At 35.9% G+C, this 14960-nt stretch overlaps 1 protein-coding gene across 1 annotated transcript in view; it reads left to right on the top strand.

The window, feature by feature from the left end:
- LOC150107855 (uncharacterized) overlaps window positions 1-14960 on the top strand; it is a 271308-nt gene that overhangs the window by 200984 nt on the left and 55364 nt on the right. The window lies entirely within an intron of this gene.

The raw sequence follows: 14960 nt of genomic DNA, 5'->3' as shown, positions 1-14960 counted from the left end.
CCTCCTGTCTTGGGCTGTCACCATATCCAAGTTCTTCATCCTCAAGTCCTCTTCTACCAGCTCCTTCCATCTCTTCTTTGGCTGCCCATGCTTCCTCCTTCCTTGCACATCCACCTGCATGACCCTTCTTCCCACTTATTCGTCCTCCCTCCTCATCACATGACCAAACCATCTCAACCTTGCCTCCTGTATCTTCGCTCCAAAGTTCGTAACTTTCACTGTTCCCCTCACAGTCGTTTCTCAGATGATCCTTTCTGTCACACCACACATCCACCTAAGCATTCTCATCAAAGTAGACTACTACAAAGTAGAAAATCGCATGCACATATTAACATGGCTATGAAAAATAAAACTTGGAGATTTGCTTTAAAAATAAAAAGCTATTAAAAGAATTCATGCATATATGATGGAAGTTTTTTCACTTGGCTGTGTTACCAATTATATATTTAGTCTAATCCTTTTTACAAGTGTAAGCAAACAAAGTTTGCAATTGAAGTATTTTCATGCCTGGGGGGACTCATGGTAAAGGTGGAGTAAGTTCTGATCACTTGCCTTAGTATCTCCCATAATGCAAAGCACATCTCCTCTTTGTGGACATGTATAATGCTACAATACTATGCATTAAGGAAAGGACCACTACTTAGACTGGTTTTGACCTTTATTGAGGTCTCATCAGTGGGAGCCAGACCCAGAGATGGTGATACTAAGGTGGAAGTTATGCAGAAGTCATATCACCATATACCAGTTGCCAAAAGTTGTCAACAACTTATTATTAAAATTCTCTGGATTAGAGGTAGGTGAAAGTTTTTCACTTGGCTATGTTACCAATTGTAATTATATTAATTATATAATAATTATACCAATGAAAATACTTCAGGTGCAAACTTTGTTTGCTTACACTTGGAAAAAGGATTAATCCAAATATATAATTCATGCATACATATTTACTGTTCATTTATTACATGAATTCCACTGGGTAATGTCATCATCATCATCAAATTCCTGCCATGTACCCTCAAGGGGTGTACAGGATATGACATTACTATATGAAAAAATTACATCATTACTAACTTTCTATCTACAATTTTCCTCCAAATCAATCTGTTAGTTGTAAAGACACCAACATTATCAGATCTTATATTTCTATCGTCTAAGGCACTTTTGTACCGTATCAATCCACCTATATCTTGGTCTTCCTCTGGGTCGTTTTCCTGACAACCTGGCAGAGAACACATGTTTTGCTAATCTTTCCTCTCCCATTCTATTTAAGTGACCATACCCCCTGAGATTAGCTCTGCTAATGCATTCCTGGATGTTGACAATGTCCAGTTCTTTCCTAATATCCTCATTTTTAATATGATATTGCCATCAATGGCAATATCAGGACTCTCATATCTGCAGCCTCTAGTCTTTGGTCAAGTGTTTTACTTCTGACCCAGCTTTCAGATCCATAAGTTAAAACTGGTTACAACACTGTCTTGTATACATCTAATTTAGTGTTCCGACTAATTTCTCTCTTATTCCATATGAATTTAGTCAATTGACTTCAAACAATACCAGCTTTGCTGATTCTGTTGTCTATTTCTATATTTAATTTACCATCTTCAGTAAAAATCGTGCCTAAGTAGCTGAAATGTTTTACTTGTTCCACAGGTTCTCCATTCACAACACAGTTGACATTTTCAATGATTCTGCCTATTTTCATTGTCTTTGTCTTTTTATTGCTGACCTTCATACCATATCTATTACAACAGCTATTCAATTTAGTCAGAGAATCTTGCAGACTTGTAGCGGATTTATTTAGAAGTATAACATCATCTGCATAAAGCAAAGAGCTGACATTAACATCTCCAATTTTGATATCAGGTTTAATACCACTTTCTTCATAATGTGATCCATATAGATAATGAATAACAGAGGGGATAATGTACATCCCTGTCTCACACCAGATTTAACATTAAACCATCTTCCTGTACTTCCTTCGATTCTAACTGCTGACTTACAACTCAAATAAAGACCAAGTATTGCTTGATATAATGCCCCATTGACACGATATAACTGCAGCGTATCAATAGCTTCTCTCTTGGCACCTTATATGTCTTTTCCAAATCGACAAAGCTTAAATACAGATCCTTGTTATATTCCCACGCTTTCTTGACTATTTGTCGTAAAGTGAAGATCTGATCTTGACAGCCTCTGTTTGGCCTGAATCCAGCTTGTTCTTCACCAAACTTTTCTTCCACAATTCTTCTCAACCTTTTCTCAAGTATACTTGCATAGATCTTGCCAGGAACACTCAGTAGGGAAATACCTCTGTAATTCTCACATTCAGTTTTATTTCCCTTTTTATATATGGGTACTATGAGAGCTCTACTCCAATCATCGGGAATTCGTCCCTCTGTCCAGGCTTTCTGAACTATGCAGTGCAGCCACTGTAAGACTTTTATACCACCATACTTCAGCATTTCTGGTCGAATATCATCTACTCCTGCTGCCTTTCCATATTTCAAGCCTTTGATTGTTTTTTCTACTTCAAGTATGGATATATATTCCTGACTGCATGCCTGGTCAGTGTTTTTTATCACTGTGCTGTCATCACTGCTTGTTTCATTTAGCAGTTTTTCAAAGTAATTACTCCATACTTCAAGGATTTCTTTTTCTCCTGTTTTCATGTCACCTTTATCATCTCTAACTCCTTTTACCACACTTTCCTCCATTCCTAAGTTTCTTTAACAACCTCCAGAATATTTTGCCGCCTTCTTGATATTTATTTTCTATATTCTTGCCAAAGTCCTCCCATGACTTTTGTTTAGCTAGTTTTACACACTGTTATAGCTTTCTTACATTTGTCTCTGTATTCTGTAAGAGTAAAAGCTGACTTATTTGCCAGGAACTTTTGATATGCTTTCTTCTTTTCCTTCACTGTCTCTTTAATTTCCTGTGTCCACCAGGGAGTTCTGATTTTTTTATCCTTGCACACAACCTCTCCAAATGCCTCTGTGGCAGAATCAGTCAATGTTTTCTTCAGAGTTTGCCACTGAATCTCCAAGTTTTGATTCCTGTTCTCAAACTCTTTCATTTTCTTTTCAATAATCTTTCTGTATTTTAGTCTACAGTTCACATCTGACAGCTGCTCAACTTTTATTCGCTTTAAAACTTTCTTACATGTTATTCTTTTCAACATGAAATTCAATTTTATTCTGCTCAAGACTAAATAGTGATCACTTCCAATTTCAAATCCTCTGTACACTCTGGTGTCCTGCACCAGGGAGAAAACATCACTATCAACAATAACATAGTCGATGAGAATTTTCTTATTCCTAGCCTCTTCTCTCCATGTGAATTTGTGCACATTTTTATGTTGGAACATGGTGTTAGTAATAACCAGTCCATGTCCTGAGCAGAAATCCAACAGATATTTGCCATTATTATTAGCTTTGCTCTTTTCTCCAAATTTTCCCAAAATATTTTTGTATGTCTCACAATCATTTCCTACTCTGCTATTTAGATCCCCAACAAGGACCAACTTTTCCTTTTTCGTTGTGTCAATTGCTTTTTCTAAAGCGTCAAAAAATGCCTCTACTTCTACCTTAGTAGAACCTTCTGTGGGACCATAGGCACAAATAAGTCTCATTGTCCAGTTCCCCATTCTCATATTTGCCCACATTACTCTACTTGAGACTGACTGCCATTCAAGAAGATTAGCCTCTTATTTTGTGTTGAATACTATGGCTACTCCTTCTTTTCCTTGATTGTCATTGCCTGAATATAACATTTTGTATTTATTGCTCAGAAAGATCTCACCAGTTTTGGTCTTTTTTGTTTCAGTCACCCTTATTATGTCGATCTGGTACTTATCTAATTCCTCAGCTAGCTCCATTTCTTTGCCATTCAGGCTTCTTACATTGATAGTACCGATCTTTAACTCTGGTGATATTGAGTTGGGGTTTGTTTTCAGATTTGTTCCAGTAGCTGACTTTTCACTGTTCGCCCTGGTTCCCTGGCGAAACAACAGGGGCCTTGTTTAACCAGGCGATGCCCCAGCTGGCGTGAAATTTTGTCGTGTTGTACCATCATTTTTTTATTTTGGTTTAACTACAATTTGTTAAATTGTAGACAATTTAACAAATTGTAGTTAAATTGTCTACAATTTAATTGAATATTCAATTAATTCCCAAATTGCCAGCCCATCCTCTTTCGTTCAGTATCAAAGTAGATACCCAACAGGGTGCACCACGAGAAGCTGAGGATTGGACATTAGGTCAGAAGCCCTGGTCAGTTCTCCGCATTCCTTTAAAGGCTATGTGGAGGTCCCCTCTTAGTTATACAGCTTTGACCTTTAAGCACCCCACTGGGTAATGTAGTCTATGGATAATCAAATTGCTGATGTGTACCCTCCAGAAGTGGATAAAGTTAGTACTACAAGATTGTTTATATTATTACTGACTACTTATCAAAAATTTTCTTCAACCAATTTCTTATTTCTCAAAATAAGAAATTGGTTGAAGAAATTGGTTGAATATAAACCCCAATATTCTCAAATCTTACTTTTTGCCTTCTAAGGTACTTCTGATCTTATCAGTCCACTTATATATTGTCTTCATCTTTTTCCTGATATCCTTGCATCAACTCTTAATTTGCTAATCTTTCATTTTAAATGCTTATAATGTTAAGATCCTTCGTATATTTTAACTTTTCAGATGATTCTGCCATTTTTCTCTGAACTCATATTTGTGATCACCGGTTGTGGATAAATGGTTTTATATTCAACCGAACTCTGAGTTTCATAACTTAAAAGGGGTTTGAACACTATCTTGTATATTGTTGGTTTAGTATTTTTGCTTTCTCTTATTCCATACAAATCTATTAATTTGGCTCCCCACTGCTTTGATTATTCTTTTGTCTATTTCTGTATTTAATTCATTACACTAAAAATTGTGCCTACAACAGTTGAAATATTTTAGGCATTTCTATAGGTTCTCCATTGAGAATTCAGTTATTTGCCATGATTTTTAGTGGAACCTGTTGCATAGTAATTAAATAATAAAGTAACACGTAAAAACCAAAGTGAAACCTTTAATTAGTAAAAAGACAGATATTTCATACTAAAATTAAAAGTACATCTTCAGTGTCTGTAATAGTAATAGGAATGGAATACAGGCAAACGTTCGGTGGATCACCTATTAAAAAAAATTGTCTGCGTGCTAGGAAATAATAGAAATAAAAAATTTAATCTATTAAGATAAATGGTTTTTTACATAAGATAAAAGTCTCCCAGATCTTTGAGAGACACAGCCATTTCTATTTAAATTCATTCGGTGTAAGTTAATTTCACAACTTTCTTTGAATACACGTTCATATTTGAATCTGCATCTATGGAGGAGAGCTGCTTTATCCCACCGGACACTATGAGTAGAGTCAATACTGTGCTGCACCAGACCAGACTTCAGAGGTTTGTTATAATCAATATAATATTGATGTTCTTTTATTCTTTTTTTCCAAAGAACGGCCAGTTTGCCCAAATTGGCCATTCAAAAAGTTGACACTTTTTCAGAATTCTACCTATAGGTTCTGAGATTCTTGGAATGTACAGAATAGGAACTCTGCTGACTGTTGAAGAAACTGTAGGTGTTGGAACAGAAGAATCAAGTATCTGTTGGATTTGATTGGAGTTGTAATCATTTGATTCCATTAACTTTTTAATGATGGAAAGTTCTTGTTGTAAGATTATTGGGGAAGAGCAAACTTTATGTGCTCTATGAATTAGAGATTTAAGAATGCAACATTTTTGAGACCTGTAGATAAGGTACCAGAAAACGTTCTAGTAAGGAGGATGTCCAAAAATGGTAAAGTACCAGTTTTCTTTTTCCATAGTGAATTGGATGCATAGATGAAGGTTATTTATCCGTTGTAGAAAAGTGGAAAGTTCATCTTCAGTGTGTGGCCAAACAGCAAAATCATCATCGACGTAACGGTACCAAAGAGATGGTTGAGGATGAATGGATGAGAAATAGTATATTCGAATTGTTTCAAATTGTAGTTTGCCAAAGGTGGAGACAGAGGGCTACCCATGGCAGTACCTTCAATTTGTTTGTAGATTTTGTTTTTCCAACTGAAATAATCTGAGTGGATGACATTCGAATATCCTTGTGATATCCGGAGAGTAATCTGCATATAATGAATTGACTGTGTCGGTTAATGGAATATTAGTGAACAGAGAAATGATGTCAAAACTGATTAATATATTAATATTTCAGAATCTGTAATTTTTATATCCTTGATTTTTTCAAGAAAATCTGTTGAGTTTTTTTATATGGGATCTGAAATGACCAGTGCGAGCACTTAAGTCAAGAAAAAAGTCAAGGATGTAAAAATTATAGATACTGAAATATTAGTCAGTTTTGACATCATTTCTTTGTTCACCAATATCCCATTAACTGACACAGTCAATTCATTATATGAAGGTTACCCTCCAGATATCGCAAGGATATTCGAATATGTCATCCACTCAGATTATTTCAATTGGAAAAACAAAATCCACAAACAAATTGAAGGTACTGCCATGGATAGCTCTCTGTCTCCACCTTTGGCAAACTACTATTTGAAACAATTCGAAGATACTGTGTTTTCATCCATTAATCCTCAACCATCTCTTTGGTACCGTTACATCGATGATATTTTTGCTGTTTGGCCACACACTGAAGATGAACTTTCCACTTTTCTACAATGGATAAATAACCTTCACCCACGCATCCAATTCACTATGGAAAAAGAAACTCTGGTACTTTACCATTTTTGGACATCCTCCTTACTAGAAGGTCTTCTGGTACCTTATCTACAAGCATCTTTCGAAAACCCACTTTTACTGGCAGATACATTCACAAAAAGTCTGCGCACCACATGTCTCAAAATTTGGCATTCTTAAATCTCTAAAATTCATAGAGCACATAAAGTTTGCTCTTCCCCAATAATCTTACAACAAGAACTTTCCATCATTAAAAAGTTAATGGAATCAAATGATTACAACTCTAATCAAATTCAACAGATATTTGACTCTTTATGTTCCAACAACTATAGTTTCTTCAACAGTCTGCAGAGTTCCTATTCCGTACATTCCAGGAATCTCAGAACCTATAGGTAGAATTCTGAAAAAGTATCAACTTTTTGAATGGCCAGTTTGGACAAACTGGCTGTTCTTTGCAAAAAAGAATAAAAGAACATCAATATTATATTGATTATAACAAACCTCTGAGGTCTTTATCCTACCCAGTGGGATAAAGCAGTTCTCCTCCATAGATGCAGATTCAAATATGAACGCTTATTCAAAGAAAGTTGTGAAACTATCTTACACCGACCGAATTTAAAAAGAAATGACTGTATGTCTCTCTCAAAGGTCTGGGAGACTTTTATCTTATGTAAAAAACCATTTATCTTAATAGATTAAATTTATTTCTATTATTTCCTAGCACGCGGTAACAATTGTATTTTAATAGGTGATCCACGAAATGTTTGCCTGTATTCCATTCCTATTACTGTTACAGAGACTAAAGATGTACTATTAATTTTAGCATGAAATATCTGCCTTTTTACTAATTAAAGATTTCACTGTGGTTTTTACGTGTTGCTTTATTATTTAGTTATTTGCCATGTTTTGCTGCTCAATTTCATTTTCTCATTTTCTTGCCAGATTTGTTAAACAAGATTGGTGAATACTATCTTCATTCTTTAAGCAAGAAAGTTGATAGCATGCATCTACACATTTACCTTACAAGTGATTATACATCAAACCATATTCCTATTCTTCCTTCACTTTTGAAGTTTGAGTACTGAAGTACTCAAAATTGGGCCGTGGACAGTGAAAGTTATTTGTGCCTATGGTTCCACAGAAGGTTCTTATTCTTCCAAGGAAGAAGTGGAGGAATTTTTTGAATCAGAACAGGCATCTGACATAAAGAAAGTGGAGAAAGTGATTCACTATGCTGTTCAGCAGATTGAAACTCACCAGGCATATAGGAACCTGCTCAACAACGACTGACCAACTGGCTTACATACATGCTCCATGCGTTCATGTAACGGTTCATATGAATTTGATATTTTTCATCCATTCAGTTATGTATTAGTTGTAATTTAAACTTGTTTTTGTTCTTTAAGCCGTTTTTTATAGAGTAATCTTGCCCAGATGAAGCCATCAGTCAGGTGTTGAAACTGGTAGGCTAACATTATGTATCAAAAATCTCTGACCTATTAAACCCAGTTTATATCATCTTATAATATATAGTGTCAAAAAAACAAACAAACATTCAGCTGGAGTAGATGATAGTCGATCAGAAATGCTTAAGTATGGAGGAATAAAAGCATAATTCAGAGAGCCTTGTCAGAAGCTCAAATTCCCAATGATTGGAGTAGAGCTCTCATAGTGACGACATATATAAAAGGGTATAAAACTGAATGTTAGAATTACAGAGGAATTTCTAAGTTTTCCAGGTAAGATTTATGTAAGCATACTTGAAACGAGGTCGAGAAAGATTGAGGAAGAGAAAATTCATCATCATCAACATCATCATCAAATTCCTGCCATGTACCCTCAAGGGGTATACAGGATATGACAGTACTACATGAAAAAATTATATCATTACTAACTTCCTATCTACACTTTTCCTCCAAATCAGTCTGTTACTTGTCAAGACTCCAACATTATCAGATCTTATATTTCTATCGTCTAAGGCACTTTGTACCGTATCAATCCACCTATATCTTGGTCTTCCTCTGGGTCGTTTTCCTGCCAACCTGGCAGAGAACACTTGTTTTGCTAATCTTTCCTCTCCCATTCTATTCAAGTGACCATACCATCTGAGATTAGCTCTGCTAACGCATTCCTGGATGCTGACAATGTCAAGTTCTTTCCTAATATCCTCATTTTTAATATGTTATTGCCATTGATGCCATCTGTTCACACCTCTAATCTTTCTCAGGACTCTCATATCTGCGGTCTCTAGTCTTTGGTCAAGTGTTTTACTTCTGACCCAGCTCTCAGATCCATAAGTTAAAATTGGTTTGAACACAGTCTTGTATACAGCAAATTTAGTGTTCCGACTAATATCTTTCTTATTCCATATGAATTTATTCAATTGACTTCCCATGATACCAGCTTTGCTGATTCTGTTGTCTATTTCTATATTTAGTTTACCATCTTCAGTAAAAATTGTGCCTAAGTAGCTGAAATGTTTTACTTGTTCCACAGGTTCTCCATTAACAACACAGTTGACATTTTCAATGATTCTGCCTATTTTCATTGTCTTTGTCTTTTTATTGCTGACCTTCATACCATATCTATTACAACAGCTATTCAATTTAGTCAGAGAATCTTGCAGACTTGTAGCGGATATATTTAGAAGTATAACATCATCCGCATAAAGCAAAGAGCTGACATTAACATCTCCAATTTTGATATCAGGTTTAATACCACATTCCTTCATAATGTGATCCATATAGATAATGAATAACAGAGGGGATAATGTACATCCTTGTCTCACACCAGATTTAACATTAAACCATCTTCCTGTACTTCCTTCAATTCTAACTGCTGACTCACAACTCAAATAAAGACTAAGTATTGCTTGATATAATGCCCCATTGACACCATATAACTGTAGCGTATTGAATAGCTTCTCTCTTGGCACCTTGTCATATGCCTTTTCCAAATCGACAAAACTTAAATACAGATCTTTGTTATATTCCCATGCTTTCTCTACTAATTGTCGTAAAGTGAAGATCTGATTCTGACAGCCTCTATTTGGCCTGAATCCAGCTTGTTCTTCACCAAGCTTTTCTTCCACAATTCTTCTCAACTGTTTCTCAAGTATACTTGCATAGATCTTGCCAGGTACACTCAGTAGGGAAATACCTCTGTAATTCTCACATTCAGTTTTATTTCCCTTTTTATATATGGGTACTATGAGAGCTCTACTCCAATCATCGGGAATTCGTCCCTCTGTCCAGGCTTTCTGAACTATGCAGTGCAGCCACTGTAAGACTCTTATACCACCATACTTCAGCATTTCTGGTCGAATAAAATCTACTCCTGCTGCCTTTCCACATTTCAAGTCTTTGATGGCTTTTTCTACTTCAAGTATGGATATGTATTCCTGACTGCATGCCTGGTCAGTGTTTTTTATCACTGTGCTGTCATCACTGCTTGTTTCATTTAGCAGTTTTTCAAAGTAATTACTCCATACTTCAAGGATATCTTTTTCTCCTGTTTTCATTTCACCTTTATCATCTCTAATTCCTTTTTCAGCACTCTTTCCTCCATTCCTAAGCTTCTTCAACAACCTCCAGAATATTTTGCCACCTTCTTGATATTTATTTTCTATATTCTTGCCAAAGGCCTCCCATGACTTTTGTTTAGCTAGTTTTACACACTGTTTAGCTTTCTTACATTTGTCTCTGTATTCTGTAAGAGTAAAAGCTGACTTATTTGCCAGGAACTTTTGATATGCTTTCTTCTTTTCCTTCACTGCCTCTTTAACCTCCTGTGTCCACCAGGGAGTTCTGATTTTTTTATCTTTGCACACAACCTCACCACATGCCTCTCTGGCAGAATCAATCAATGTTTCCTTCAGAGTTTGCCACTGAATCTCCAAGGTTTGATTCCTGTTCTCAAACTCTTTCATTTTCTTTTCAATAATATTTCTGTATTTTAGTCTACTGTTTACATCTGAGAGCTGCTCACCTTTTATTCGCTTTAAAACTTTCTTACATGTTATTCTTTTCAATATGAAATTCAATTTTATCCTGCTCAAGACTAAATAGTGATCACTTCCAATTTCAAATCCTCTGTACACTCTGGTGTCCTGCACCAGGGAGAAAACATCAACAATAACATAGTCAATGAGACTTTTCTTATTCCTAGCCTCTTCTCTCCATGTGAATTTGTGCACATTTTTATCTTGGAACATGGTGTTAGTAATAACCAGTCCATGTCCTGAGCAGAAATCCAACAGATATTTGCCATTATTATTAGCTTTGCTCTTTTCTCCAAATTTTCCCAAAATATTTTTGTATGTCTCACAATCATTTCCTACTCTACTATTTAGATCCCCAACAAGGACCAACTTTTCCTTTTTCATTGTGTCAGTTACTTTTTCTATAGCCTCAAAAAATTCCTCCACTTCTACCTTAGTAGAACCTACTATTCTGTGGGACCATAGGCACAAATAAGTCTCATTGTCCAGTTCCCCATTCTCATATTTGCCCACATTACTCTACTTGAGACTGACTGTCATTCAAGAAGATTAGCCTCGTATTTTGTGTTGAATACTATGTCTACTCCTTCTTTTCCTTGATTGTTATTGCCTGAATATAACATTTTGTATTTATTGCTCAGAAAGATCTCACCAGTTTTGGTCTTTTTTGTTTCAGTCACCCCTATTATGTCGATCTGGTACTTATCTAATTCCTCAGCTAGCTCCATTTCTTTGCCATTCAGGCTTCTTACGTTGATAGTACCGATCTTTAACTCTGTTGATTTTGAATTGGGGTTTGTTTTCAGATTTGTTCCAGTAGCTTTTTCGCTGTTCGCCCTGGTTCCCTGGCGAAAACAACGGGGGCCTTGTTTAACCGGGCGACGCCCCAGCCGGCATGAAATTTTGTCATGTTGTACCATCATTTTTTATTTTGGTTTAACGAATAAGAATACAATTTGGTCGGCTAAATCCCAAATTGCTAGCCCATCCTCGTATGTTCAGTATCAAAGTAGATACCCAACAGGGTGCACCACGAGAAGGTGAGGATTGGACATTAGGTCAGAAGCCCTGGTCGGTTCTCCGCATTCCTCTAAAGGCTATGTGGAGGTCTCCTCTCAGTTATACAGCTTTGACCCTTAAGCACCCCCAAAAAGAAAATTGGAGAAGAATAAGCTGGGTTCATGCCAAACAGAGGTTTTCAGGATCAGACTTTCACTCTAAGACAAAAGGTGAGAAATCATGGGAATATGCCATAAGGGCTACAAAACATAAGAATCTCTATTTATAAGGATTATAATATATAAGGATGTTTAACTAATTTGAATAAATGCTGCTACAAATTTGGCAAATCTGTACTGAGGATTTGAAATTGGAAGCAACCATCACTTGGTTTTTAAGTAGGATAGCACATTGAAAAGAACAGTATAAAAATTTTAAAAAGAATTAAAGTTGAACAGATTGTACCAGTCAACTGTAGACTAAACCAGCTGTTCTTAACCTTTTAGTAGTCACGGTACCCATAGTTTGTAGTAACATAATAATAAAAATTAAACTTTTTTTAAACTAGTGGTTTTACTTGCGATATGGCATTACCTGTTGGGGCTGAGACTATTATAACAATCTGCTTCTATTAATAAGAATACAAAACAGAATAATTAGAGCCATAACTACTACCGACTTCGCACACTGAACCAATGATCTGTATATCATTCATAATATTCTACCATTTCAGAAACTATATCTCTATGGTTGTCTATTATATGTAAAAAGAAACACTGAAAGTTTTTTGGTATATAATGAAGACTATGGATTGTGCTGCGATCGAAACATGCTGGAAGTACCTAAGGCTAACAAAAGAAATTTTTCATAAATCTCACGAATACATTGTGACGAGTAGCTATAATAAACTTAAGAATGAAATTGAATCTATAACTTCAGAATATGTATTCAGAAAAAAATTGAGAAACTACCTTATGGGATTAAACAATGTTAATAATTACTTTAGAGGTGCTTAAGGGTCAAAGCTGTATAACTGAGAGGAGACCTCCACATAGCCTTTAAAGGAAGCGGAGAATTGACCTGGGCTTCTGACCTAATGTCCAAACCTAACCTTCTTGTGGTGCACTCTGTTGGGTATCTGTCTGGATACTCAACGAACGAGGATGGGCTGGCAGTTTGTGATTTAGCCAACCAAATTGTATTCTCATTGGTTAAACCAAAATAAAATATTATGATACAACATGACAAAATTTCATGCCGGCTAGGACGTCGCCTAGTTAAACAAGGCCCCAGTTGTTTTTGCCAGGGAACCAGGGCGAACAGCGAAAAGTCAGCTACTGGAACAAATCTGAAAACACACCCCAACTCAACATCACCAGAGTTAAAGATCGGTACTATCAACATAAGAAGCCTGAATGACAAAGAAATAGAGCTAGCTGAGGAATTAGATAAGTACCAGATTGACATAATAGGGGTGACTGAAACAAAAAAGACCAAAACTGGTGAGATCTTTCTGATTAATAATTACAAAATGTTATATTCAGGCAATGACAATCAAGGAAAAGAAGGAGTAGCCATAGTATTCAACACAAAATACGAGGCTAATCCTCTTGAATGGCAGGCAGTTTCAAGTAGAGTAACGTGGGCAAATATGAGAATGGGGAATTGGACAATGAGACTTATTTGTGCCTGTGGTCCCACAGAAGGTTCTGCTAAGGTAGAAATGGAGGAATTTTTTGAGGCTTTAGAAAAAGCAATGACACAATGAAAAAGGAAAAGTTGGTCTCTGTTGGGGATCTAAATAGCAGAGTAGGAAATGATTGTGAGACATGCAAAAATATTTTGGGAAAATATGGAAAAAAGAGCGAAGCTAATAATAATGGCAATTATCTGTTGGATTTCTGCTCAGGACATGGACTGGTTATTACTAACACCATGTTCCAACAAAAATGTGCACAAATTCACATGGAGAGGCAAGGAATAAGAAAAGTCTCATTGACTATGTTATTGTTGATAGTGATGTTTTCTCCCTGGTGCAGGACACCATAGTGTACAGAGGATTTGAAATTGGAAGCGATTACTATTTAGTCTTGAGCAGGATAAAATTGAATTTCATATTGAAAAGAATGACATGTAAGAAAGTTTTAATGCGAATGAAAGTTGAGTAGCTCTCAAATGTGAACTGTAGACTAAAATACACAAATATTATTGAAGAAAAAATGAAAGAGTTTGAGAACAAGAACCAAACCTTGGAAATTCAGTGGCAAACCTTGAAGAAAACATTGATTGATTCTGCAGAGAGGCATGTGGTGAGGTTGTGTGCATGGATAAAAAAATAAGAACTACCTATTGGACACAGGAAGTTAAAGAGGCAGTGAAGGGAAATAAGAAAGCATATCAAAAGTTCCTGGCAAATAAGTCAGCTTGTGCACTTAGAGAATACAGAGACAAATGTAAGAAAGCTAAACACTGTGTAAAACTAGCTAAGTAAAACTTATGGGAGGACTTTGGCAAGAACATAGAAAATAAATATCAAGAAGGTGGTAAAATATTCTGGAGGTTGTTGAAGAAGCTTAAAAATGGAGAAAGTGTGCTTTAAAAGGAATTAGAGATGATAAAGGTGACATGAAAACGGGAGAAAAAGATATCTTTGAAGTATGGAGTAATTACTTCGAAAAATTGTTAAATGAAAAAAGCAGTGATAGCACAGTGGTAAAAAACACTCAACATGCATACAGTCAGGAATACATATCCATACTTGAAGTAGAAAAAGCCATCAAAAGCTTGAAAGTGTAAAGGCAGCAGGAGTAGATGATATTTGAACAGAAATTCCAAAGTATGATGGTATAAAAGTCTTACAGTGGCTTCACTGCATAGTGCAGAAGGCCTGGACAGAGGGATGAATTCCTGATGGTTGGAGTAGGGGCTCTCATAGTACCCATATATAAAAAGGGAAATAAAACTGAATGTGAGAATTACAAAGGTATTTCCCTACTGAGTGTTCCGGGAAGATTTATGTCAGTATACTTGAGGAATGGTAGAAAAAAATTGTTGATGAAAAGATGAATCCAGCTTGGTATAAGACAAGCTGGATTCAGGCCAAATAGAGGCTGTCTGGTTCAGATCTTCACTTTACGACAATTAGTTGAGAAAGCATGGGAATATAACAAAGATCTGTATTTAAGTTTTGTCAATCTGAAAAAGGCATACGACAAG

Source organism: Typopeltis vanoorti, chromosome 3, assembly GCF_054136105.1.
Source record: "Typopeltis vanoorti isolate ZY-2024b chromosome 3, IOZ_Tvanoo_1.0, whole genome shotgun sequence".
Classification (NCBI taxonomy): domain Eukaryota; kingdom Metazoa; phylum Arthropoda; class Arachnida; order Uropygi; family Thelyphonidae; genus Typopeltis; species Typopeltis vanoorti.
This window is presented reverse-complemented; position numbering and strand designations above follow the sequence as displayed.